This window comes from Scatophagus argus, chromosome 9 (assembly GCF_020382885.2).
Source record: "Scatophagus argus isolate fScaArg1 chromosome 9, fScaArg1.pri, whole genome shotgun sequence".
In the NCBI taxonomy this organism is placed as follows: Eukaryota; Metazoa; Chordata; class Actinopteri; family Scatophagidae; genus Scatophagus; species Scatophagus argus.
Window position 1 is genome coordinate 24,841,440 of NC_058501.1, and position 24,144 is coordinate 24,865,583.

At 47.6% G+C, this 24,144-nt stretch overlaps 1 long non-coding RNA gene across 2 annotated transcripts; it reads left to right on the top strand.

Annotated features, from left to right (window-relative positions):
• The first annotated feature begins 942 nt into the window (after positions 1-942).
• Positions 943-23,551, top strand: LOC124065291. Of its 2 annotated transcripts, XR_006844379.1 has the most exons (5): positions 6,568-6,898; positions 11,375-11,661; positions 16,574-16,841; positions 20,047-20,702; positions 23,528-23,551. It is a non-coding gene; the product is annotated as an uncharacterized LOC124065291 (long non-coding RNA). The 2 variants fall into 2 exon arrangements; XR_006844380.1 differs by lacking the exons at positions 6,568-6,898; positions 23,528-23,551 and adding an exon at positions 943-1,361 and having other exon boundaries at positions 20,047-20,703.
• The last annotated feature ends 593 nt before the right edge of the window (positions 23,552-24,144 follow it).

The window sequence follows — 24,144 nt, forward strand, 5'->3', positions numbered from 1 at the left end:
GTCGTTTCAGGTGCTAATCTGTGTCCTGTAAACTGATCTGCAGTCAGCGAAAAACCACCAGACGCCAGGAAACTGTTTCAACAATCTGATATTTTATTTTGCAAAATCAAAATCAAATCTATTAGACGCATTTGCACGTTAAGTTAGAAATGATTATTAGAATAAATATCACACACACACGACATTCATTTGGCTTGAAGCATCAGAGGAAGTAAAAGCTGCTGCAACCTGCAGGCCCGCAGGTGACCCTCACCTGCAACACGAGCGTAACCTGAGAAACAGCAGCACGTGCATCAGCCATCAACAAGTTTGTGTCAACGTCGCAACGTCACGCAAACACTCCGGTGAAACACTGGAAATGAGCGTCATCACGCACGTCTGACGAGCGGCTTGGCTTTATGAACGTTAATAAACAAGTCATTGGTGCTCTTTACAGCCGTCATAAGCCCTGAGAAACTGAGTGAAACACACGGCTATTTGTAAAGTCACTTCCAACGTTTATTCCTGCGGTTATTACCAGATATAACGCGATTTGTCCCAACCTGGCAACCCCGCTAACACCTCGTGAAGTCAGGTATTAGTTAGGCCTCACTAAGTCACCGACCGCAGCTTATAAAGCGTCATAAAACACGCACCTTTAGAGGAGAAGCAAACTGTAATGTCACACAGGCCTGAGTTCAAATGCTACATGAAAAATTAATTTGAACATTATGTGAAAATAAAAGTCATTTATTTTAATCTCAGCATTTCATCGACGTTTTGTTCTTGTAAATAATAAAGAGAAGAAGCTGGAGGCCCGTAACGTGAGCATCGTGTGTGTGTGTGTGTGTGTGTGTGTGTGCGCGCGCTAACGATGTCAGCTCCTGTGAAATCATTTACAGCTCTGACATGATGTGTGTGTGCGGCCGGCTTCAGCCTAACACACACTCACACGTTTGGGGATAATAAAAACCTCCTCAGGCCTCCAACATCCGTGTGGAAAGCAGAAGGAGGGAAAAGAAATCCCTCCAGCGCCGACATGAATTTCAGGCTCATTAGCATTTATGCAAATGAGCTTCTAATTGCAGGCGTAATGACTCTGGCGTGGGAGATTTTTCAATCCGCCATGTTTTTTTGTTACTGCATGCTTTGCAGGATGCATTTGTAAAAACAAAAGCGGACCTTTTCTCTTATTTTACAGGCGCTCAGCCGACAGGAAGCTTGATGCGACGCGCGGGAAAAGCGCGGGACTTTTCTGTCGTCTTGTTTTACAGGCCGCGTTGATCTGCGCACCGACAAAAAGCTTTTCCTCCTGCTGCTGCTGCTCAGCGGCGCACTGAAGCCCTGCAGCCCGGGATGCTGCAGCGGAGTCCAGGTGGGAGGTGAGTGTGTGTGAGCGTGTGTGAGTGTGAGTGTGTGTGTGTGTGTGTGTGAGCGTGTGTGTGTGAGCGAGTGTGTGTGTGTGAGTGTGTGAGCGTGTGTGAGTGATGCTGTCAAAGCCTGCGGCTCCTCTCATGTCCAGTGTGCACACGCAAAATGGCAGCACGTTTGAAGACTTTAGCTTCCCATCAGGAGACAATCAGACACAATTAAAGGCTGATGAAGAGAGAAACTAAACTTGCTTTTTGGGAGGGAAAAACAAGAATTTATTCCCTCGGGAGGAATTAAACGTTTTGACCCCTGACAGAAAAATCATGAGCCAAAATCTGCAGGTTTGCTGTGTCAAAGCAAATAAGATTTCATCTCTAGAATTTAAAGACAAATTCAGTGTTTTCGTTTCCTGTGCTCGTCCTCGCTTTTTGTTTACCAGCACACCACTGCTGCCTGCTTAATGAACTATTTAGGAGAACAGTGGTGTGTGTGTGTGTGTGTGTGTGTGTGTGTGTGTGTGTGTGTGTGTGTGTGTTGGGGAGGGGGTTCGTCTGTCTGCTTTGGCACAGGGAGGCTGTTTGGCCCCCATGGAGCTCCAACAATATGGGCAGATTTTGAGGGACAAAAGATCCGGAGCTTTGGGTTGCAGAGCACGTCTCTCGTGGTGTACTGGGGACACTGGGATGTTACACTGGGAGACGGCGAAGCAGATGTGACAACACGGGCCAAAGCGGCTCACCTGCACAACAGGTAGCAAGCTTTAAAAAAGTCCCGTTGTTGTTGTTGTTCCCGTGGAGTTTACGAGTCGACGTGGACACGTGTTAAAGATGTGAGTGTGTGTGTCTTTGTTGGCTGGATGGCGAGCAGCCTCAGAGGTCTTTTATCGCCTCAGTCTGAACGACGAGGTGCTCCCTCTTCCTGTCAGACGAGCAGGTTTCGCACATTTCCTTCATCTGCAGCCTCTGGAGGTTTGCTGTGTTTCCTCTCCACCGTTTGTCTCGCCAAAGATTCACATCACGTAGAGAAATGTTATTAATTAATGACAAATTAAATTCTCCAATTTTCATCCACTCGATGCTGAAATGTATTCAATGAAAACCGATGAGCCCCACGGCGAGCAGACGGAGACACGTGTCCTCAGCTGAAGGCGCTGGGTTCAAATCCTCCATGCAGGATTCTTCTTGTTGGAGGTCTGAGGTCTTTCCTCATCAGGTGCATGAAAACCTGTGTAGCTTGTCACTAAGGTGTGATTATTACATATCCTGTGGATATAAAGAGAAACTGCTGTGCTCCAAATAATCTTTAGCAAATCATAACCAACTTCAACAAACTGCCGTTATTAACCACCTGTTCCAGCGTGTGTGGTTTGTCCAGGTGGTGTTGCCGTACCCCAGCCGAGCTGCTGTGTCAAAGCCTGTGCAGTCTCTTTGCTTGCTAAAAAGTGGAAATACGAGTTAGGTCGGCTCTCTGACTGCTGACTGCGACCGTTTGTACAAAGTCTAATGATCTCATGAGCGATTAGGAGAGGAGAGCCGAGCAGGCTGGACAGGAAGTGTGCTGACATCAGTCTCAAATGTCACACGGCGCTCGTGGGCCGCTTTATCTGAACGACGCTGAACCTCGATGCCTCGGCGAAAGAGCAACAACAAACAAAGAAACAAACAAACAGGAAGCTGAATGTGTACACTCTTTCTGCTTCAGGTCTCAGCACTGCTGCCGTCGTCCTGGTCCTCTTTGACAGGCTGGCCAGCAGCTGAGCGGCTTCACTCAGCGTTTTCTGCTGGTTGCAGACCAGCGCTTCTCAAACTGTGCTGACTGAACCTGATTTCTGCAGGAAACGCTGACCTTTCTTAACCTAACCTGGAGCCTTTCTGATTGGCTGCTTGTCCTGTCAGTGTTAATGATTAAAAAAAAAGTGAGGTGGATGGTCGGGAACTTTTTTCAGCTTCTGAAGGCTGTGTGTGTGTGTGTGTGTGTGTGTGTGTGTGTGTGTGTGTGTGTGTGTGTGTGTGTGCTGTCTCTGCCCTGAGATTTGACTGACAGGCCTGACATAGAATGAGTTTATATCAGTGACGTCTGTAAACGCAGCAGGGAAAAATACAAAAGGTTCCCACAAAATATTTATTATTTCATGTTCTGTGAACACGAAGGCACCTGTTCTGTCTGTGGGCTGAAATAAGAAAATTGTTCTTTGGGATTTGCTGTACTGTATTGCTCTCATGGACGGTGGCCAAAACAAAAGGAGCACCTTCCAGTCTAAATCCAACCACACCCTTCAGCATAATGACACTTAATTCACTTTACATTAAGCTTATGTGATTTTTGCATGTGCAGAAATCTGTTGTACGAGGACGAGGACGTGTCGGCCTGCGGTGTGTCGTCCTGCAGTGTGTCGGCCTGCGGTGTGTCGGCCTGCGGTGTGTCTGCCTGCGGTGTGTCCGGCGGCGGAGACTGGAGCTGTCTGCTCAGCAGAGTCTGCAGGACTCAGTCAGACGATTATGTGCTGGCATGTTGAATATGTATGGAGGTATTAGGCAATGGTGGTAGAAGTACCCAATGTAAAAATACTCTGCTACAAGTAAAAGTACAGGAGTATCAGCTGTAAATCGGTCGCCTGTGCGTCACATGTTTTTATGTATTTCAGTATGAGAGTGTCAGTGCTGCTGTGTCGAGAGGAACAAAATCTATTTTCATATTTTGTGCTTTTCTCCAATATTTGCTTTGTTGTAAAACAGTGGGTATTTTTTTACCAGAATGATCATTTAAAAGAAAACACATGAGAAGTTTAACAGGAAACGTGTCACAGCTGGAACCAACCAGAGGCCCAGACTGACCCTGACGGTTTGATCCTTACCAACACGCTGTGTTCAAAAGGCCTCTCAGATGTTATTTCATGTAAAATGCCAGAGTGAAGTACGACACAGAAGTATAAAAGGGAAACACTGCAGTAAACTTCAAGTACCTTAAAACGGTACTCGGGTACAGGACTTGAGCAGACGAGCTCGGTTACTTTCCACCACTGCTGTGAGGAAATGGTGAGCGAAACGGGCTGAAGATTCTGGCGGTGGTTGACTCGTCATGGTCGTCAGCTTCTCGTCGTGTCGCTGCAACCAGCTGAATGAATCCCACTTCCTGTGAGGCTTTAAGCGTCTTCCGTCTGTAACGTAAACTGTGATTGGCTTGCAGGAGTCACACTTAGCGCCGCAGCAGAAGCCACAACTCAGGCTGCAACAAATTGTTTTCATAATCGATTAGACGGTCGATCGTATTCTTGATTAATCGTTTGGTCTTCGAGATGTCAGAAAATCACAAATTGTCAAAAGTCTCGACTAAATGGCCTGAATTTTGAACAGCAGCAACTGGAAGCAGTCTGGCATTTTGGTTTAAAGTCGATAAGTCAGAGCAGCTGCTGATTAGTTTTCTGTAGATAAACCAATCGATCGGCGCAGCCAATCAGCTCCTGCACACAGTGTCACCTCCACAAGGTAGTTAGTTTATTTGATTATTACAGATTTGGATTATTTGAAAAAGTAGTTGAAAATGCAGCTCACGGTGATCAGGGGTTATCCAACAATGTGACGAAGACAGTTTGAACTCTAAAACAATAACAATTTGAATCCAGAAATACACCAGCTTGTGGTGCATCTTTTTAACAGTTTTTTTTTAATTTTCTAATTTAGGTTGATTAACGTGTGCAGTTTTAATTCATGCAATTGAACCCCACATTATGTTGTCATTTAAGTGAGTGTTGGAGTCGCAATGGAGCTACAATTTTAGTTATAATTAAAGTTAATAACTCAGTTATTGAAGTTGCTGCAGTTAAATCCTGGAATTATAATTCTGTTCCAGGCCTGCTGGTCATTCAGCTCATCTAGAAACATATGAGCTGGATTTGGAACTCAGGCCTGTGCAGAGTGGACTGGATGGAGCAGGAGGAGGAGGTGTGTGTGTGTGTGTGTGTGTGTGTGTGTGTGTGTGTGTGTGTGTGTGTGTGTGTGTGTGCGTGTGCGTGCACCCATCAGGCCCTGCAGAAATGGCCTGATGGGTGCTAATGAACTTGGGATGTGGCACCACAATACTGAGCGCCCCCTGGTCCACCTCGGTGCCCGGGTTCCCATGCAGCCCACGGAATAAGAGAGAGGGATGAAGGAGGGAGGAGGAGAAGTAAGAGGGGTGAGGACGGGGGAGCGAAGGGGGGGTGGGGGTGGTGCACCCCTGCCTATTGTGCCCGGTCCTTAGCCCATTAGCCACCACCAACCACTCCGCTTTCCCAAGAGGAGCTCGGGGCCTGCCTGCCTGCCTGCCTGCCTGGACTCGGTAACCAGGCATCGGCCAGGGCCAGAGGAGGGGAGCAGAGAAACAGTAGCCGTATTTAGAGTTTGATCTCCAGGAAAGCGTCCAAAATTTGGAGAGAAAGAAAAAGGGGAGCCCGGGACATTAGTAGGCAGAGAGAACCCCCCGACAACAAACCGGGGGCTGACAAAGTTGTCTCTTTGGCAGTCGCGCCTCCTATTGAAGCAGTAATTTATTCAAAGGAGATTTTTATCCCCGCGATCTGATTATTATGATAATCAAGTGACCCAGACCCCCTTTCTTGGCTCTTGTCTGCGGGCTCTGGGCTCGGCGGTGACAGTAAAAGCTGATTTGCACGGTCTTCACCCCCCTGGTCACATTCCTGGACTCCTCTGTATCAAAGACGCAGACAATGAGAATAGTGGATGTGCGCACTTGATCCAGGCGCATGAGCGGAGGCCGCAGTCTCCGCCGGGGGCTTTGTGTCAAACGAATACTGGTAGCCAGACAAGATTACACGAAACTTTTTTATAATCCCACATGGGCCAAAACGTGGCTCACACACTTGATAAGTGAAATGGACCCACAACAGAGGCAGCACAGAGGATGCTGCATGTGTGGATGCGCGTCTGGTGCCCATTCATGCGTAATTAGGAAATTAATTAGGAATCTGCTCATCAGATTTTATGCTATATGAGGGTGGATGCCAGTGTCTTCATACTCCTACTTCAAACATATGAGTTCTATATGAATTCTTAGTTTCCGCGATTCTGATCAAAATGTTTAAAGAAAAAGAAAGAAAAGGAAAGAAAAATGGAAAGAAAAGCAGCACTTGCATCCGCGCTCATTCACCAGCACGTCTGCATTCATATCTGAGAGGGTGGAGACAAAAAGCAGACCTGCATCGTGTCATAAAGGGGAGGGCCTTGGTGGCGGTATATGTTTTTAGAGCAGGCATGTTTTAAGTTCATATCGCATGTGACGCGAGGAATGGCGAGCGCGAGGGACGGCGCGGGCAGGAGGAGGGGGGGCAGGCGAGATCCTCCTCCGCGGGAAATAATGGGGATGATAATAAAACAGGGGGAAAACCCGTCCGAGAGAAGCTGAATGGATGGAGCCAGAGAGACGTCACGGCCAGCCGCAGCCATGAAGACGGAGCGCTCCAGCATCCGGCGGCTCACTTGGTCTCCATCTCCCGAGCTGCTCGCTTCTCGGCTTTGGACGGCGGACGCCGCAGCGACTCGCAGACGACGGCGTGAGTATGAAGTGTGTAAAGCTGTGTTTTCTTCAAGGGGGGAAGCGAAGGCAGGTGCACAATATCGGCTTTAAAAAGCGGAGGGAAACGCGAAACCGAACGGAGCAGGATGCAGTCTGGATGTGGCAGCAGCAGCAGCAGGCGACTGTGGGCGATGGGCGCTCGGGCAGCAGGTCCTCGCCTCTGAATCTCATGTATTTTCTTATTTCTGTCTCTTTCTCTGTGTCGATGCTCTGAGGAACGTAAAGTAGGAGGTGGTGGTGCAGAATGGCAGGTGTTGGAAGCGCGGTGGAAACATTGCTGAGCAAAAAAAAAAAAAACAAAAAAAAACGAACAAAAATGCATATTTTGTCCATTATTTAATGTTCTAGTTTCAGACTGGACCAGAAGCTGCAGAGGCAGAATAATTCTGGTGAAGTCGCTTCTCACATGGAGTGTGGCATTGCGTCCGGGCCTGCTGAAAGGTCACACACCGACCTGCACAAACAAACCTGCACACTCTCGCTCAAATGATGAAATATGTCGGCGAGAGAGCAAACTTGTAATGAGGGTGAACTCCACAGTTTCACAGCCTCGGTGACGCATTGTGTGCGCGCTTCATGCGCCATTCACAGGGAGCCTCAAAGGCCAACAGGCGCTTCCAGCCCGGGATCCACTTCTCACCCACACCTCCGGGCACTTAGCGGGGTCACTTCTCCGCCTCTGCTCGCGGTGGCAGCGGCACAGTCAGGGAACATATGGCACCAAAAAGCCCATGCAGTTTGACACGAGCAGGGACAGAAAGAGGGAACCCTTTTCCCCCGTCTTTCTTTATTTCCCCTGCCCAGATTAAGCCCTTGTAGGACTCAGTGTGTCCATGTGGCTCAGATGTGAGGATTTACCAGCAGACTGGCCTGCAGTGCACGCGTAATAAGACAAAGTGGTGGCGTTCACACCCATAGCTGGCGGATAAAGACATCACAAGGCCAAATATCCAGTCCACACGTGTGTGCCGAGTACGAGGCCTGCGGCCGGGAACACGTGTGCGTCCCCCCGGACACACCGGGAGCAGAGCCGTGAGCCCGTGGAGCTCTGACGGGGCCCGGAATCACAGGGAAAAACTGGGATTATGCAACGTCTCACATGATGAACATCAGAGTGTGGACGTGTGTGCAGGCGGGGGGTCAGCGTGGAGCTGGGGACGCAGAAAAATTAGCTTCAATCTGGAATGAAAACCAAATTTAGGTTAAACCAGTTCTGATTGTATTTGTTTTGTTTATTTATTTGTTTAACTACTTTAACTAAACTGTACGCACACGCGCGCGTGGGGACACAAAGTCGCGCGGTGTATTTAAGAGTAATAATTTAGTGCTCATGTTGAGGCGTGAAGACGGCAGCTTGTGCGTTGTGTCGTTCCGACAGGAGCGGGAATGTGCGGGGACAACAGGCGGGCTGCTGAAGCATCACTCGCTCCACACGCCCGGAGTGTGCGGCTTTTCACGCCCATCAGCACCGCCTTTAAGAACACCTCGCTGTGGGAGCGACGCGCAGTTTGCTGAAGGCTGCTCTCTGTTAAATGGGGTAATTTGGCTGCTCCGTGCTGCAGAGTCCATTTGAAGAATAAAATGATCGTCTCTTTCTTCCAGGGATCCCTGGAGAGACATTCAGCGGCCTCACAACACGTGGCTTACTGTAGGAAACACTGGCTGCCCGCTCAGCCTCCAGCACGCAGCCGCGGTGTTTGGGCTCATTTTAGGGAATTATCATATTTTATATTTGAACAGTGATAACAGTGGGGTACGTGACGGTCTGCAGTCCAAGGTATTAGGCTGTAGTAAAGTTGTAGTTTTAAGATGGATTCTAAAATATTTAAACGTGGACACGATGAACAAAACGGCCGCAGCACAACAAGCCAAAAATGACGACATTATTTGGTAAAATTCACACGATTTCAGGCAGCTTCTTCACGGACAGGAAAATGAATGAAGTGAATTTTACAGACACACTCACTCACACTGTGTGTGTGTGTGTGTGTGTGTGTGTGCCAACAGGCCCGCACGGTCACCTCACTGCAGAAACAAACGCACCACCTTTAAACGTGACATGTGCGTGACACACTTTATGTCGTGCGTGATCGCCTTTCAGCTTGTGTCATGAAATGAAATGTTTTCAGTTTCAGTCAGACGAAAACCAGTGAGACATTACAATGTTGGGATGGATTTTTTGCTAATCTGGGCTGCACTTGGCGCATAAATTATTTCCAATTAGAAGAGACGGATTTGTTGACGTCATGAACGTCTTGGCCAATGGCGCAGCCTGATGAGGTTTGTTTCAATGGCGCAGAGAAAAGGACTGATGTCCTTAATTATGATTTTGGTTTTTATCTGAGCCCAGAAGAGGCCGTGGCCAGCCGGACACCGTGCGGATCAAACCTTTAAAATCTTCATTTTGTGAACTCACGCCGTGAATAATTTCTCCAGTTAAAGGCGAACGCAGTGGGGATAAAAAAATAAAAAAAACCCCACAAGATAAATATTGAAACTGTATTAGAATTATATAACAGTATTACAGTCACGAATAAGCCGGTGTTAATGAAGGGACTATTAATGGTAATGGGGAAATAAGTGCAATCTGCATATAATTATGTTTCTCTTTATCCAGCTTTGGAAACCTGAAAATGTATCTGATGTGAAAGCCATAAAGCTCACACATGTGAATATCACTGCCATGCAGGATAATCTGTGACGAACAACCCCAAAGAGAAAGCTATGGCAATAAAATCAAACATTTTTACATTTTTTTAAAAAATTACATTTTTTAAAATGTTGTGCCTCGACACCATGAAATCTGCTGATATGAAACTATAAAAAATAGCACTGATATGTGACCATCAGGACAATTTTTATTACAACAAGCGAAAATGTGTTTCTTTTAATATTTTGTCCTTTGCCAAAACCATAAATTATTAATGGAGTAAACATATTTTTTTAAAGATTTATCACCACAGCTGTGAGTGTGTGTGATGGCTCGGGTCTGTGTGTGTGTGTGTGTGTGTTTGAGTCAGTATCTGATATGGTTTGTTAATTATCTAAGCATGTGGAGTTAAGCTTTGTGAGAGCTGCTCTTCATGGGCCTCGCTTTGTCCTTGTGGGTGGAAACAAAGCACCTTGACGAGGATCCGTGTTGAGGTGACAGAACTCCTTTTTTAAAAAAACTGTCACAGATTCGGACAGTAGAAGAAGAGGAAGAACAGGAAGAGGAAGAAGAGCAGCTGCTGGTTGGAACCTGGAGGGAGAACGATGCCAGAGGGATTTGTTGTTTGCTAACAGGGATGTAGCCGTCTCTGCTAACGTCTGCATGTTGCCAGTCAAGTGTTCAGGTTCTGGTGTGTGTGTGTGTGTGTGTGTGTGTGTGTGTGTGTGTGTGTGTGATGAAGGCCGAGAATATTCTGAGCCTCGCCCTCCTCTGTCAGTCTCTCTCATTCTTTCTCAGTATCTCTCCATCCCTCCATCTCTGTGCTTTCAGTCAGTAGAGGTGCGCTTGGCGTTGGCGTTGGTGGGGGAGGAGCTTGTCACAACAGGGATCTGGGCACACAGAGCAGCTTTAATTAGAAGGGGCCTTGTGCCATGTGCCCCCACGGTGTGTGAGCCGAGTGTGTGTGTGTGTGTGCTGCAGCATTGTCTATATGTGAAGAAGTCTTTCGTGTGTGTTTAGCTTCATTTTTGCGTGTTTTAGTGCAGCATTTCAGGATACTGCATGTGGTTCATGCTCCGATTCGAGTGTGAGTGGATTAATCAGTGTGCACGCACAGATATCTTTTCCTTTACACATGTGTGTGTAAATCTTAAAGCCGTCTATCTGCAGTTTGATGCCAACCTTGAGTGCCCGGCTGACTGTTTTGGCATCAGATAATGTAAATGAAGACAAACCAGTTTCTTTTGTAGTCAAACAGCCGGCATCTTTTAATTTAAAAATGCATTTGGGCCGTGGTGGGGGGCTGCGTTTGAAGCCATCACCCTCCTATGGAGCCAGTCAGCGGGTAAGGTGGATGCGCCAAAAGGGATGGGCGCTGGGCTGGAGAAGGGAAGGTTGGCGCGATAGCCGGTTTGGACTGGTTCGACAATTCGTACATTTTCTTTTTGGGGGGGTGGCGGTGATATAGAGGGGTTACTGACAGACCAATCAAAGCAGTCTGTGCAAAAAGAGGGAGTTTTCTAATTGGCTGAGGTGGTTTGAGGGCGGGGTGAAGGGGGCCACTCCGTGACGTCAGAAAACGAAGGGTCAGGACATTTAAGAGCCGCTGTAGGTTGAAAAGGCCCCAAGCCAGAAGAGTAACGTCTTTGTTCGGAGTTAACTGCTCATGGAGCTTTGTGGACTTCCAGATTTCGATGTAAATTTTAACTCCTTCCCCAAGTTAGTCTGTTTCAATCATGTAAAATCAAAAAGGTGGATACATACGATAATGTTTTTATCAATAACTTTCTCCTCTGCCTATAGGTCAGCACTTGGCCCATGTTACTTCGCCTGCGGTGTGAGAGGATGGGTGGCCTTAGGGGTTGGTTGTTATCTTTGGTTATCTAGCTGTATGAGTGATGTACATTCTTCATAAAGCTAGATAACCGAAAGTAACAAGAATCCCATTACGCTCCTGAAAAGGCATCAAGACCCCAAACGCGCCTCCCTCCAAAAGAAACACAAACACACTCCTGTTGTGCCACTGGAACTGCAGCGAGAGAGAGAGAAGACAATGGCCGACGTTCAAAAGGAGACTGGAGCAGCAAAAGGTAGGCTGCACTTACACTGCAGACCACAAGGCCTTTAAATCAGCCTAACTGTTCTGTATGGCTCTGTCTGTATTTTCCTTTTTGTTCCACCAACATTTAGAAATACAGAACACCACTGGTAGCGTGAAAAAATAAATGGGGCATTTCTGTACATAACGCCAACACAGCCAATGGCAGTGATCCATAGCAGTACGGTTGGTGCAACAGGATCGCTTTTAATCTAATAAGCCCCATGATCCTTGTGTGTGGGGCTGCATGCGGGGACTTAGCCATAGTATCACATGGCCGGGAGTGACGGGCTTGCTGAAAAAGACCCACACTGATTCACCAAAGCTGGTGGACTTTGACAAGTCGTTTAACAAGTCGCTGTTAGCTAATCAGGTTGAAGCCCGGTTTGGTCAGTGCTCTATTCACTCGGCTCCATGAAGTTCAGCTGTGCCGCTTGCATCTCTGGCATCAAGAGAACATGCGATATGAAAAGAATGTGGGGCTTTCATATCATAGGAGCTGCATACGGTGCTATGAATTATACATATGTTCTGAGTTGGATGGGATTGTGTGAGTTAAGAATGCTCCCTCCGAGTTAATCCGGCCTCCAAACTCCCCGCCGGCATCTAAGCGAACAGACAAGAATTTGTTTGAGGCCAATTTTGTTAAGTTAGCCGTTGTTGGTTTTTTTTCCCTCCTTCCCACCTACTCCTTTCTACCCTTTTGCATGAAAGGATGTTTGATTTGGGGTCCCGGCCGTTGTTTGATTTGACGTGACAGTTGGCTTGGTTGTGAATGGGCCGTGGCAAAGCCTCCATTGCATGAGGTGCTACCATGTGGAAAGGCCTGATGGGATCTGGCTGTATGCTGCTGTGTGTGTGCGTGCAAAGCTCAGAGGGGGGAGTGGTCCAGGGGCAATCAAGCAGAAAGTGCCCCCAGTGACGAGATCCATGAGCAAGAGAAGAGAACAATCTCAACCTGAAGGTTCTTTGCTCGGGCTCATGGTGAGGAGTAATTGGTCAATCAGATCTTGAACCGCGAGGCCTCTGATGGCTGATTGAAGGTGTGATTTCTTTTCTGCCCATCAAAGCTAGAGGGTCAGTCCTGCTGAGAGAGGCCACTACGGATTGTTCCTAAGGTCTCATGGCTTTGGAGCTACAGGACCAGCAGTGAACTCCAATTGCAGTGCATGTTGCACATGGCGGGTTTGCTGTCTCAACATAGGTCAGCTAAAACCCTTGAGTTTGGATATATTCAGCTTGGCATGTTACAAGTTCTCAACAGTTGTGCAGGGCCAAAGTGAAAATGTCTCAAAGCTTGCGTGGCAGCCTCACTTCACAATGTCAATCTCGTCAAGCCCTGCAGTTGTGCCTGCCTGCCTGCCTGCCTGCCTGCTGCATTGCAGGTGCTGAGTGTGACATTTGAGCTTCGGGCTCAGCTAGCAAGAGAGAAGAACGAGGGCCTTGACAGGAAGTGACAGTCGGAGATGTCGCCTTCTTGGATGGCAAAGTAGTACCTGGTTCCCTCTCTATTGTGCGACTACCGCCACTGCTGATGTGTGTTTATTGCACTGGAGATCTGTGATAGATGAATGATTATGGCTTACTAACATCCAAGCATGTGTATATCAGTGCAGGTGCATTTTTCATTTACAATTTTTAACATGTAAGTACAAGGCAGGCAGATTTTGAACAGTGTAAAGATAAGCTGTCTTCCTTTCAGTCCTTTTCGTGTCAGTTACAGTTCTGGGGCTAAATGGGAGCTGAAGTTTGGGACAGATTGCGTTTATACCCTAAGCAGTGCCCTGGGAGACGCATGTCATGGTGCAAATGCTTTGTGCTGGCTCTGTGTGTGGCACAGTTATATCACTAACACTTCTCACTGGGGACCCCACAGTAGAGCCCGTCTTAGATTCTGCCTGCATGAAAATGGCACAGAGATGGGAGAGTTCCTAAAAATCACCTTAGGGCCTTTGCTCTCTCCCTTTTTTTCTGTGTCCCATGGCAGAATCCGAAATAGAAAGAGAGCTGGAAGAGAAAGGGTGGAAGGAAAGAAGGCAGTGAGAGGAGAGGAGGAGGAGGGGGAGGAGGAGGGTGGGTTTGTCTTAGCTTTCATGCACTAGGCAAGCAGATTTAGACTCCAAGTGTCAAATAGAAAAACAGCCATTGTGGTCAGGTCCTACTTGCCCCCCCACCAGTAGACTTTACAGTCAATAGAGCTAGTCCACTTGTCACTGGGGGACAATGCGTCCCTTTGCCTCCCTTTCAGTCCTGCCGGGTCCGAGCAGCCAGACAGTTTTCTGAATAAGAGCCAGTGATTCTTGCCCCCTTTTCTCTGCCTCTCTTTCTCTTGACGGAACACACCAACAGGGTTTGGAAAATGGCTTCGCTGTTGGGCTGGAGCAGAAGGCCAGACCCTGCTATTTTCTACAACATCGGCATTCCCTCCACCCCCGTGCGCTCACAGAGAAATGAATGTATCTTAGGCAGTTGCAGGAGTCAGTGGGCCTCCCCAGACAAAGGAGATTAAGTTTGGCAACTTAGCAGTAACAGGTGTACTTTGACTGTGCTCGGACCACACGGGGGGTGACTCCTGTCGTCCGACCCGTTGCTCTGTTTGCCTCCCTGTTGGTTTTGAGTTGTCCGGAGATAAAGATGAAATTTGCTTTGTGTTCTCAGACGACAGGAACTCTTCACACCTTGTCGACTTAGAAGTTTCAGTCGAGAGTGTGTTAGGCCTAGCTGTCTCGCACTGGCCTCTTATCATTTTCACGGTTTTTGAAAATGTAGCTCAGTTTTGCAACATTTCCTCACTGATTTGCCAAGTTTCCTCCAAAGGGATCCTGCAGATATCTTTAGATCTCGAGCTGTGCTCACCCAAGGGAGCGAGTTAAGGGTAAACAATGCGGGCACACAGAGGAAGAAAGAAATATCAGAGGGAGTGCAGCACGGCGCTGAAGCATGAATACATTTTCACATTTAGAACTGAGACAGTGATGTTTTAAGAGGGGAACTATCTTTCAAAGAGAAAGAGTGAAGCCTTTTCTATCCATACCTTCAGTATTTTCAGCCACAAATAAATTGAGCCATTCAGTGGCAGAATAAACAGAAACACTCTCAGCGCTACAGCAAAACAGCGCATGCATTTGTTTGTTTCAGTCGTTAATAAAGCTTTTACCGAGAGCCCCGGTCCTCAGAAAAAGCCCATTCTGGTGAAATGACTTGGCAAAGCATCCGATGGAGGGTCTGTTCAGGCCGAAGCTGCTCCCGCTGCTATTGTCTAGCTCTCTCTCACACACCTACGAGTCCAGAGTAAGCACACAATTTCATTGTTGCGTGAGCTGTTAATATCAGAGGCTTCACAATAGAGCCCATTCGCCATATTTGCATAAGGCACTTTTCCAACAAGGACCCAGAGAGGGCTTGAAAGCTGGCCCACTCCAGTGCCAATGGCAAAAAAATGTCAAGTGCCAATTAGGAGAGGTTTGCCACCATTCAGCAGTACCCCACCCCTGTAGTCCTTCCCCTCCCTGCTTACCCACCCCAACTCTCTCACACTCTAAGTCACCCCTGTTTTTAACCACCTTATTCCAATTTCAGACATAGCTTTCCCCTACTGACACCCAGAGACAAAAGCTGGCTCCCTCCTCTGCTGGCTAATGGAGGATCCTTTCTGCCGGGCTCAGAGTATTAGCAAAATCAGACGGCGTGCTCTGTTCACCAATTAGTCAGCTTTCTTTGTTGATTTCGTTGAATGGAAGGGTTCGCGAACCACGCAGCTCAACCCGTGAGATGTAGACTCCACCTGCTGAATATTGAACTTAGCAAGCTGGCTACATTGTGCTGCTACTTTTTTGAATTTAGACTCGCAGGTTTGCACAGGCAGGTGTGGGCAACTGAGGGAAGGATTTCTGGTTGAAGACTGACGCTGATTTCAAGCAATTAAAAAGAAGCCCTTTCATCTGATAGCCACAGCGGTCGGTCTGCGTCAGTGCTAATAGCATTTAGCCACTTAATGACTTGCTTTAAGCTAGTCCTGCCTTTTTTTTATTTTGCATATTTTGATGCACGTAGGAATACAGAACATCCTTTTATGAGAATGGCTGCAGTCAGAGAGCAGCGCAGGCTTTGAGTCAGCTGTTAAGGCTAAAAGAAACGCTCAGTAACGGCACAGTCACATTTACCAGAGCTGAGCTCAAAGTTAGCTTAGCTGGTGAGTGTTGACGATGCTGAATAGCTGTTTACAATCCTACCAGTGCTGAAAATGCGGCATCATTTGCACTAATGCTTAACTGCAGCTGTCAGATGCAAAGTGCGTAGTGGCAGGAATGTCAAGCATCATCTGTGTCCTTGAATTCAAGTAACACATTGTTTACATTTGGAGAGCTACAAAAAGCAGTGACATCAAATAAATGAGAAAAAAAAACCTGGTGTCCTGTAAAATGACAAGGAAGCAGCAGATTCAGTGCAAAAAAATGAAGACACAATGAAAGAAGGTAATCGTGTTTGTCCACTTGGTCTGCTGTTGTTTTCCACAGAGCATTTACCTAACTTACCGCCTCCTGCCACTCAAAAGGATTTTTCTCTTGTCCCCCTTCCTCTTTCATTCTTTCATTCAATCTCTGGGTCGAGTTTTTTTTTCTTTCCCACCCTTGATTCTCAGATGGTTGGATCTGATTTGCATGCATTTGCATAATGAAAGTCATTTGCATGCTCAGGGGCAGACTGTACCATGAGAACAGACATGAAAAGGTGTGTGTGTGTGTGTGTGTGTGCGTGCACGCGCGTGTGAGTGTTTTCATGTGTGTGCGTGGTTCGCATTCGTATGCTTCCGTGGACTATACATGTGCGTTTTGATGGATAAACCACGTTCTGAAAATTTTCCCTCTTGCCCTCTGATTTTCCCTTCCCTGTTTTCTGTGCAGGCTACCACCATCGCCGCCACGCCACTGAAGGAAAGCTGGCAAAAGGAGACTGAAAAACAGCGAAGAAGGAGGAGGAGGGGTTGCTGTTGATTCTGCCCTCCCTCTCTCCTCGCCCTTCTCTGCATCGCCTCGTCCCTCCTCCTCCCTTCCTCCTCCGCTCCATCCTCAGCACACTGCCCCTTTTTCCTGTACAACGAAGACGCAGCCCGCGCCACCATCTTAGAGTAACGCTGGCACGAAATGGACGTGGGAAGACCAGTCAGTGCAGGTAACACGCCACATCCACCGCGCCCGCCATGCTGCATCCTTTCACCAGCGCCACTCCAACCCTCCATCCTCTCCTCTTCCACCTCCCCCCGTGCCCTCGCTCCCCCCTTCTCCAGCGGGTTGCAGCCTCCGTTTTAATCAACTCGGATATTTTTGTTAATTGCACGATACACAAGATGCGTTGACGGGCGGAGGGGAGGGCGAGTTGATGTGGGCGGAGCGTGTTTTGTATGTGCGTTCACATTAAATCACTCTGCTCTCAATGCCTCTCTCAGGAGGCTTTCAGTGGGCATCTGTCCTCTGAAGCGCCATGTTTTCTTTCCCGTTTGGGAATTCTCATGCCATCCCCGCTCGCGTGCCCCAACATGGCGGCGGCTGCCATTTTGGAAATACGACGCAAGCCTTGCCTCCTGGACAAAACAGAGACACAATGCAGAAGCCCACTGAAGGATTTGTTTGGTTGCAGACATAAAACAGTGTGGCAGAGTGTATTTCCTGAGACGCTTACTGTAAGATGAATTTTTCAAATCTCCTGTTTTCCTTCAACTTCTTAAATGAGGTCAGGAGACATGTCAAGGTGGGCACATCTGTCAAGTGCACAGCGATGACATCCACGAGCCACAATTCACATTGTCACACAGGGACGCTGCAGCAAACGAAGAAACCAACGCAGAGAAGGAGGGAGACGGACAGAGAGAGAGAGAGAGCGAGAGGGGCAGAGAGACAGAATAATAGAGACGAGATGGTGAAGAAGTGAGAAAGCGGGACCTCGATGGGCAGAGTCTCAGTCCTGGAAAGCCTCTCTTTGTGCGAGTGCCGAGAGTTGGAGGGCAGTCGGTGCTCAGACAAGTCGAGTATTGTTCTCCCTCAGCGAGCTCGTTATAGTGCAGCATTATTCCAACCGGGGAGCTCCCAACTTTGAAAACCGCTTAAACCACAACACCAATTAGCATCGACTGGGCTTGATTAAGTAAGGCAGCCGGTAAACAATGCACGCCATTGTCCTCACAACAGAGAGACCCCCCTTTGTTTGTGCCTGTGGTGTGGAGGTCATAGAGACAATGCTAATGCTAACTTGCAGTAGGGTGCCAGTCCATACCCCCTGTTGGGTCAAGGTGAGAGAGGAAAAGCAGACTGTTGCTAAAGGCTGGAAATCGAAGGTGACTTTGCCAGGTTATGAGAGAAAGTTAGAATCAAAGGTCTGAGAAAAGTGTTTCATCTCAACCTTTGTTCTTAAAATTCAGCTCTGGTTTCCAGCATTTACACAGACTGAATCTCGCATGAAACCATTTACCAAATTAGGTCATGCCAAGCTCTCTCTGCATTTACATTTTTGACTATGCAGCCTTTAAAAGCGTCGCTTGGCTTTGCTGAGAAGTGCTGCGGTAACTGTGTCAAACCCAAAGCGCACTAATCGCGGCCAGGCCTCCATAAACAGGTGGTAGATTGAGCGAAGGGGGTCGGGGCAGTTCTCAATTTACTGTGTAAATTATGCAGAGCCCAAAACAATGCAAACAGTAGACAGTGGAGTGGCTGGCGTTGGCTAATGAGATGATGAGAAGCCTGGGAGGGCTGGGAGCTGGTCGAGGTGAGGGGGTGGGCACGGCCGGCAGCTTGTGTCTGGATCTGTGCATTCGTGTGTGCGTCTTCCTGTGAATGTGTGTGTGTGTGTGTGTGTGAGAGTGAGGGTCTCGGGGAGCTGTGGCAGGGGAGCAGACACTGTCCCGTCTGCACAAACCCTATCACCAGCACCCCTCCTGCCCAGACTGAGTGCTGCAAAGGGAGGGGAGGGTTAGCAGGCAGCTGGGGTACCCTGCCCCCATTGCTCTAGCAAGAGCACCAGTCTTGGGAAACTCTGTGGCAGGGGTCTCCCCAACACTGGCACGTAGGGGCCCCCCAAAAAGTCTGGTTGCAACCCCCCCATTACCACCATCCCCTCCTCCCTCTTGTCTCCCCCAACCACCATCACCCCACCCACCCTAATGTGAGGCTGGGGGCCTGGGAAGGACTTCAAGTTCATGGCCAGACCTCCTATTGAGCTGACAGCCTGACTGTTTGCTCAATTCGGCTCCCTATTCAGAGCCGGGGGGGGGGGGGGGGGGGGGTGAGAAGGAGTTGGAGGGTGGGGAGGGGGTTGTTGCTAGATGGGACACCGTAGCACTGTGATAGCTATTCATTCAGCAAGGGGGAGACACGTAAAGAGAGAGAGTGAAGAGGGGCTGGGGGGTTCGAGTCGGGGTGCATAAATAAAAAGTGTGGAATCCAGACTCAAAGTTTGCTTTGAGCGGTGTGCGCCTCTCTCACACTCTTTTAGACTCTTAATTACCGGCGCCTTCCACTTTTCTCTCTCCCTTTCTCTAACTACACCCCCACCCCCACCCCCTCCTCATCCCCATCTCACACACACACACACGCACACACACAAAATCGCAATCATTCTCATCATCCCCTCTATCCCCTGGTTTTATTAGGCCACATGCTGGGGCTGTAAATTTACCATTAACAAGCTTATTCACTGTAGTCCTCTCAACAAAACAAGACCATGATGCCAATAACTCAAAGCGACACCAATACCCAAAACTGCCTTTTATACCACCACCCTCCACTGTCAGCCACTTCCTCCCTCCCTCATCCCTTCCTCGCTGGCCCGAGTGCACCGCAGTAATGCTAAACGCCAAGTCTAACGTGATGCTTTGCTAATAGCTCAGGCGATGCTAATTAGCACAGTGGATGTTGGTTTCTGCCGCTAAGCTGGACGGCTGCATTATTGGTTCGCTCTGCACTCAGTGACCTGCTGTAAGATTTTAAGTTGCTTGTCTGAGCTGCTTGAAAATGTAACCAAAAAGAGGGGGTTTGATAGGCCTCTGATGTCAGCCTGGCTTAGGATGGGTCACATGCTTCCTCTTTGTATTAGCAGCTCGTAGCGTACCAGGCTCCTGTTAAGGCCTTTCAGCTTCAGCCCCAATCCCATCAGCTGCTGCACGGAGCTGCACTTACCTTGGCAAGATTTAGGACACACGAGAAAAGTCCCCCTTAGCTTATTTTTCATGTGTAAAAGAGCAACGAGGACAAGCTTTCTTTTGATACACCTAAAATTGGCATTCACAGTCCACAGTCTCACATAATTGTTTTGACATTCACATAATTGGCCTCGCCGTGTGTTTAGGAATCTGAGCCGTACCCTGAAGTCATCTTTGTCTCTGCAGGCGAACGTCGTCGGTGCGGGAGCGCAGATCCAAAAAGGCGGTGGGTGGAGCGACGGCAGGACTAAACCAGGACGAGAGCTGCTCATGTGGAACGTCACTCGCGCTGCTGCGAGATGCGTTATGTGACGGGACTGGACGCCTCGCGGTGTTTTAGCAAACATCACGGTGGGCGCAGAGAGGAGACCAGCAGCTTGGCTCACATTTGTGACCCTTGTTTTGAGACTTTTGAGGGTCCAGCCCTCGATTTTGTATTTACTGCTGTCACGTATTTGCATATAAACAATGTTTCTACCTAACATAGGCCTGACTTAATGTTTGATGAGATGTAGCCCACCTTTAGTTTGAGTTCTATTTGTTATAGTTGCTAGGACTCAAAGACACGTGAATGTGAGACCCACGGCAGCAGTGAATAATACTGCACTGCGATTGGACAGCTCCGTGTGTCAGCTGACACAATGGCGAAGGAGTGAGCTGTCGTCTTTATACTCTATGCAACTTTTTTTTCTTTTTTCGGTCATTTATTCTTGAAACCGTATTTTCAGAGCCCCTTTTAATCCTTACTCTGGATTGATTTTTTTTTTTTTTTGGGCTACCAGTTTAAAGACATTCCTTCAGACATGATCACGAGTTGTTAATATACAGAAATTACAGTGTGTGTGACAAATGCACACTGAATCTCATATTCGCAGCCTTAACGGACTTTGATTGGACCGTGCAACCACAGCCTGACTAAATGTGGACTCACATGTTTAATATTCCCAATGGCAGAAGTGTGTTTGATCAGCAGGAAATAGCAGAGCGAGGCTCACGGCGGCGTGTGTACCGAACACGCCGCACTATTAAAACCTTCCCAGCAGGCTTTGAGCAGCTTGGCTCATAGCAGCTACCTGCTTGGCTGTAATGATACATCTTTGGGTGAGACATGACAAATACATTGGCTTCAAACACTGCCTTAATTTCCTGTCCTTGACATTAACACACACACACACACACACACACACACACCCAAATGCAATAAAGCAAGTACTATCGCAGCCTAATTCATTCTATATTAATTTTGGGGAAGTGGCAAATTTTTTATTACGACTGATAATCTATGCAAATCTTTTAAATATTACTTTAAACAATCTATGTCTATGCAGTGCTTTTGCAATTGATTCAAGGGAGACTATCTTGGCCTAATTTAGAAAATGTATTCTTTTGATAATCAGGCACATCCCAGTGCTCAAGACAATTACTTATCTGCCTGGATAAGCTTGAAATTATGTTTTTAATCTTTAGCAAAAAAAAAAAAAAAAAAAAAAGAAGCCACTCTTCTGATATCAGTCCAGAGGCATGAAAACCATGAATTGTGGTCTAAAATAATTAAATCGGTTGCACTAAATCTCCTTTTTCCTTAAGTGCAGATCAAACGTATCTGTTCAGCTATGACTTTGTGCAGCTTCTTGTTTTAGCAGCAGTGTTATGCAATCTAACCGCTGCGAATGAGTGTTCACCACCATGTGCCTTTGTATGAAATGCTGTGTTGGAATTGTAATAAAGGTTTACATTGAAAACAATAGGAAAAAAACGGCTGTTGTGCGTGTTTTGTGATGTTTGGACATTCTGGGGCCTCGTGTGCCGTTCAAGCGTCCACGAGCAAATCACAGAGTTTGGCTTGTAGCAAAATACATAAATGTAAATATCTGTCTGTCAAGGGACAGACTGAAGTTTACTACAAAGCTAACATCCCAAGAGCTGGCAGCTTTCCCTAAAACATTTTTGTTTTGTTTTTTCCAGACATCATGTTAGAGCCAAATGAAAAGATTATCACGACTCCCCTGAGATCAAACAATTTTCAAAACACCATCAGGGATGCGGATTTGTTTCTGAAGTGTTTGGTATCAACGCGGTGCGAGTTCTGTCCCTGTTTCAGTGTAAAATGAACGGGTGTGGAGACGCTGTCTGCGGTGTGCGGTGAAAATCCTGACCTCCTCGTAGTGCAGATGACTAATAAGGCAAAATGCGTGTACACGCGCGCCATTAGCACGCTGTTGTTCCAGCTCTGAGTTAAACAAAGACGCAGGAACACTGTGGATTGTGATGCTCAGTGTGCAGCGCCGGCGCCGTGCAGGACACTTCCCCTGCCTGATTTGCAGTCTGACACCACATATGGCAAATGTGTGAGCACCGACATATGGGCCCCTCACAATTCATTAGCATTGTCATGTAAAAGAGGGTAATCCTACTGTAAAACAAATGAAATGTAACCCTTTACAGTACAGGTTGATCACGCAGCTCTTTTCATTCATTCCCCCTCTTTTATGAAGTCTCGGGTAATTCGATGAAAGGGTTTGAACGCAGCTCCGGCGCACACCCTTGGGTGTCTGCATCCTCGGCGTGCAGCAGCAGAGGCTTTACAATCCGCCCTGCTCCTGTTTACAGCTGCGCTACGCGCTGAAATGAGCCGTAGTACACATAAACAGCAGCTCCATGCAAATATTACAGTGGCCTTATTAACCAGGGCAGGCTGCAATTACATTATGTCCCAGGCGTTAACATCCAGAGAGCGAGCGCCAGTCCTGTGTGACAACTCCCCTTGCTCCTCAGTGTTTCTTGGCGGCGTTATGGCCCTCATAATCTGATTCACAGTTTTTGTCATGCTGCCAAGAGGCAAGTTGCATTAGCCAAGCACTATAGGCCTTAATGAACTGAGTGTCAATGTTAAGCACACCAGAGCAGCCTGGAGTGACGGCGTACAACCAGGCTGTCATCTGCAGCCATGTTGGATCACGGTCTAAGTTATAGCTGTTCGCGCTCACGTCGCAGGTTTGTCACATCTCCGAGAGAGAAAGAAAACCCTCCGTTATGCCCGATGTGTGAAGGACAGAAAGTCCTGTGCGTACGAAGCTGTTCTTACAGATTGAGGGCGTGGCTGCCTTTGACATCAAGCACAAAATGGCCGTTCGCTACATCCCATCCTGAGAGTGAGGGGATCAGATTCCAAGATGGCGTTGCGGTGGCATAAATGTCGCTTGGATTGGTTTAGATTAAAAAATGGAAAAGCTGCACTTCCAGCCCCAACGATTTGATGGACAAGCACACAAGAGCTGGTGGCAGCGGGCGTCCAAAGAGGGAAATGGCGGGTTTTGGTGCATGTCCAAGGTCTAGGAACTCGGGTGCTGCTCCTTTCACAAGTTCCTCAGAATCGTCATTGGTATGCAGGAATGCGCCCCTGGTAGGCCATTCTATGTGATTTTGGAGGGAAACGTGTTTGAAACCAGAGGATGTGTGTGTGTGTGTGTGTTGGATCCAACCGTGTGGTCAGTGCCAAGAAAAAGTGGGCGTCCGTCCAGATCTGTCCACCTTTGTGAGCTGGATCCCGGTGGAGCAGCCCGGCAATCCTGTTCAGTGAGCAAAGACAAAATGGCTTCAGATGCTTTGAAGGGTGGGTCGTCCTGAGAAACTCCGATTATAATAAATATAGATGATGGATGAAGAGGTGTGTGTGTGTGTGTGTGTGTGAGTGTGTGTGAGTGAGCGAGTGTTGAGCTGGATTGTCTTGGTTAAAGACTACCAAAGCTTTCCAGATGCTCGACCCTCGCTGTAACCCTCGCCGTCTCTTAGTCTCTTGTACACCTTAAATGAACAATCCCATTTTGAATCTGTTCACTCGTGACCTCACTGCTCCGCTTACATCAGACAATACTTGCATGATGCTGCTTTATTTTTGCTAAAATGACATTATTATCACTTCTTAAACGTGCTGAAAAGAGGAGATTTTACACACTTTAGTCCCCAGTAGAGAAGACATCTGGAAATCAAAGTTTGTTTTGTCACATGTCATCATTTCAACCAGTACATTTGGTAAAGTTTTCGTGATGACAGTTTTGAGGTGTTTTATTCTACTGCAGCACCTCTCAGAGGGAAAAGATGATTTGATTTTCAACAAAATGACACATGAACGTATGAAAACACTGAGACGTTCCTTTCTGCAGTATCTTTAATGGAGCTGTACTTGAGGTATTCTTTGCTGATAATACTGTTGGTGCTTTCATTAGCGCAGCAGCCCCGACTGTAACCCGACAGGTCGTCATGCCCCGATTCAAACGCTGTTGT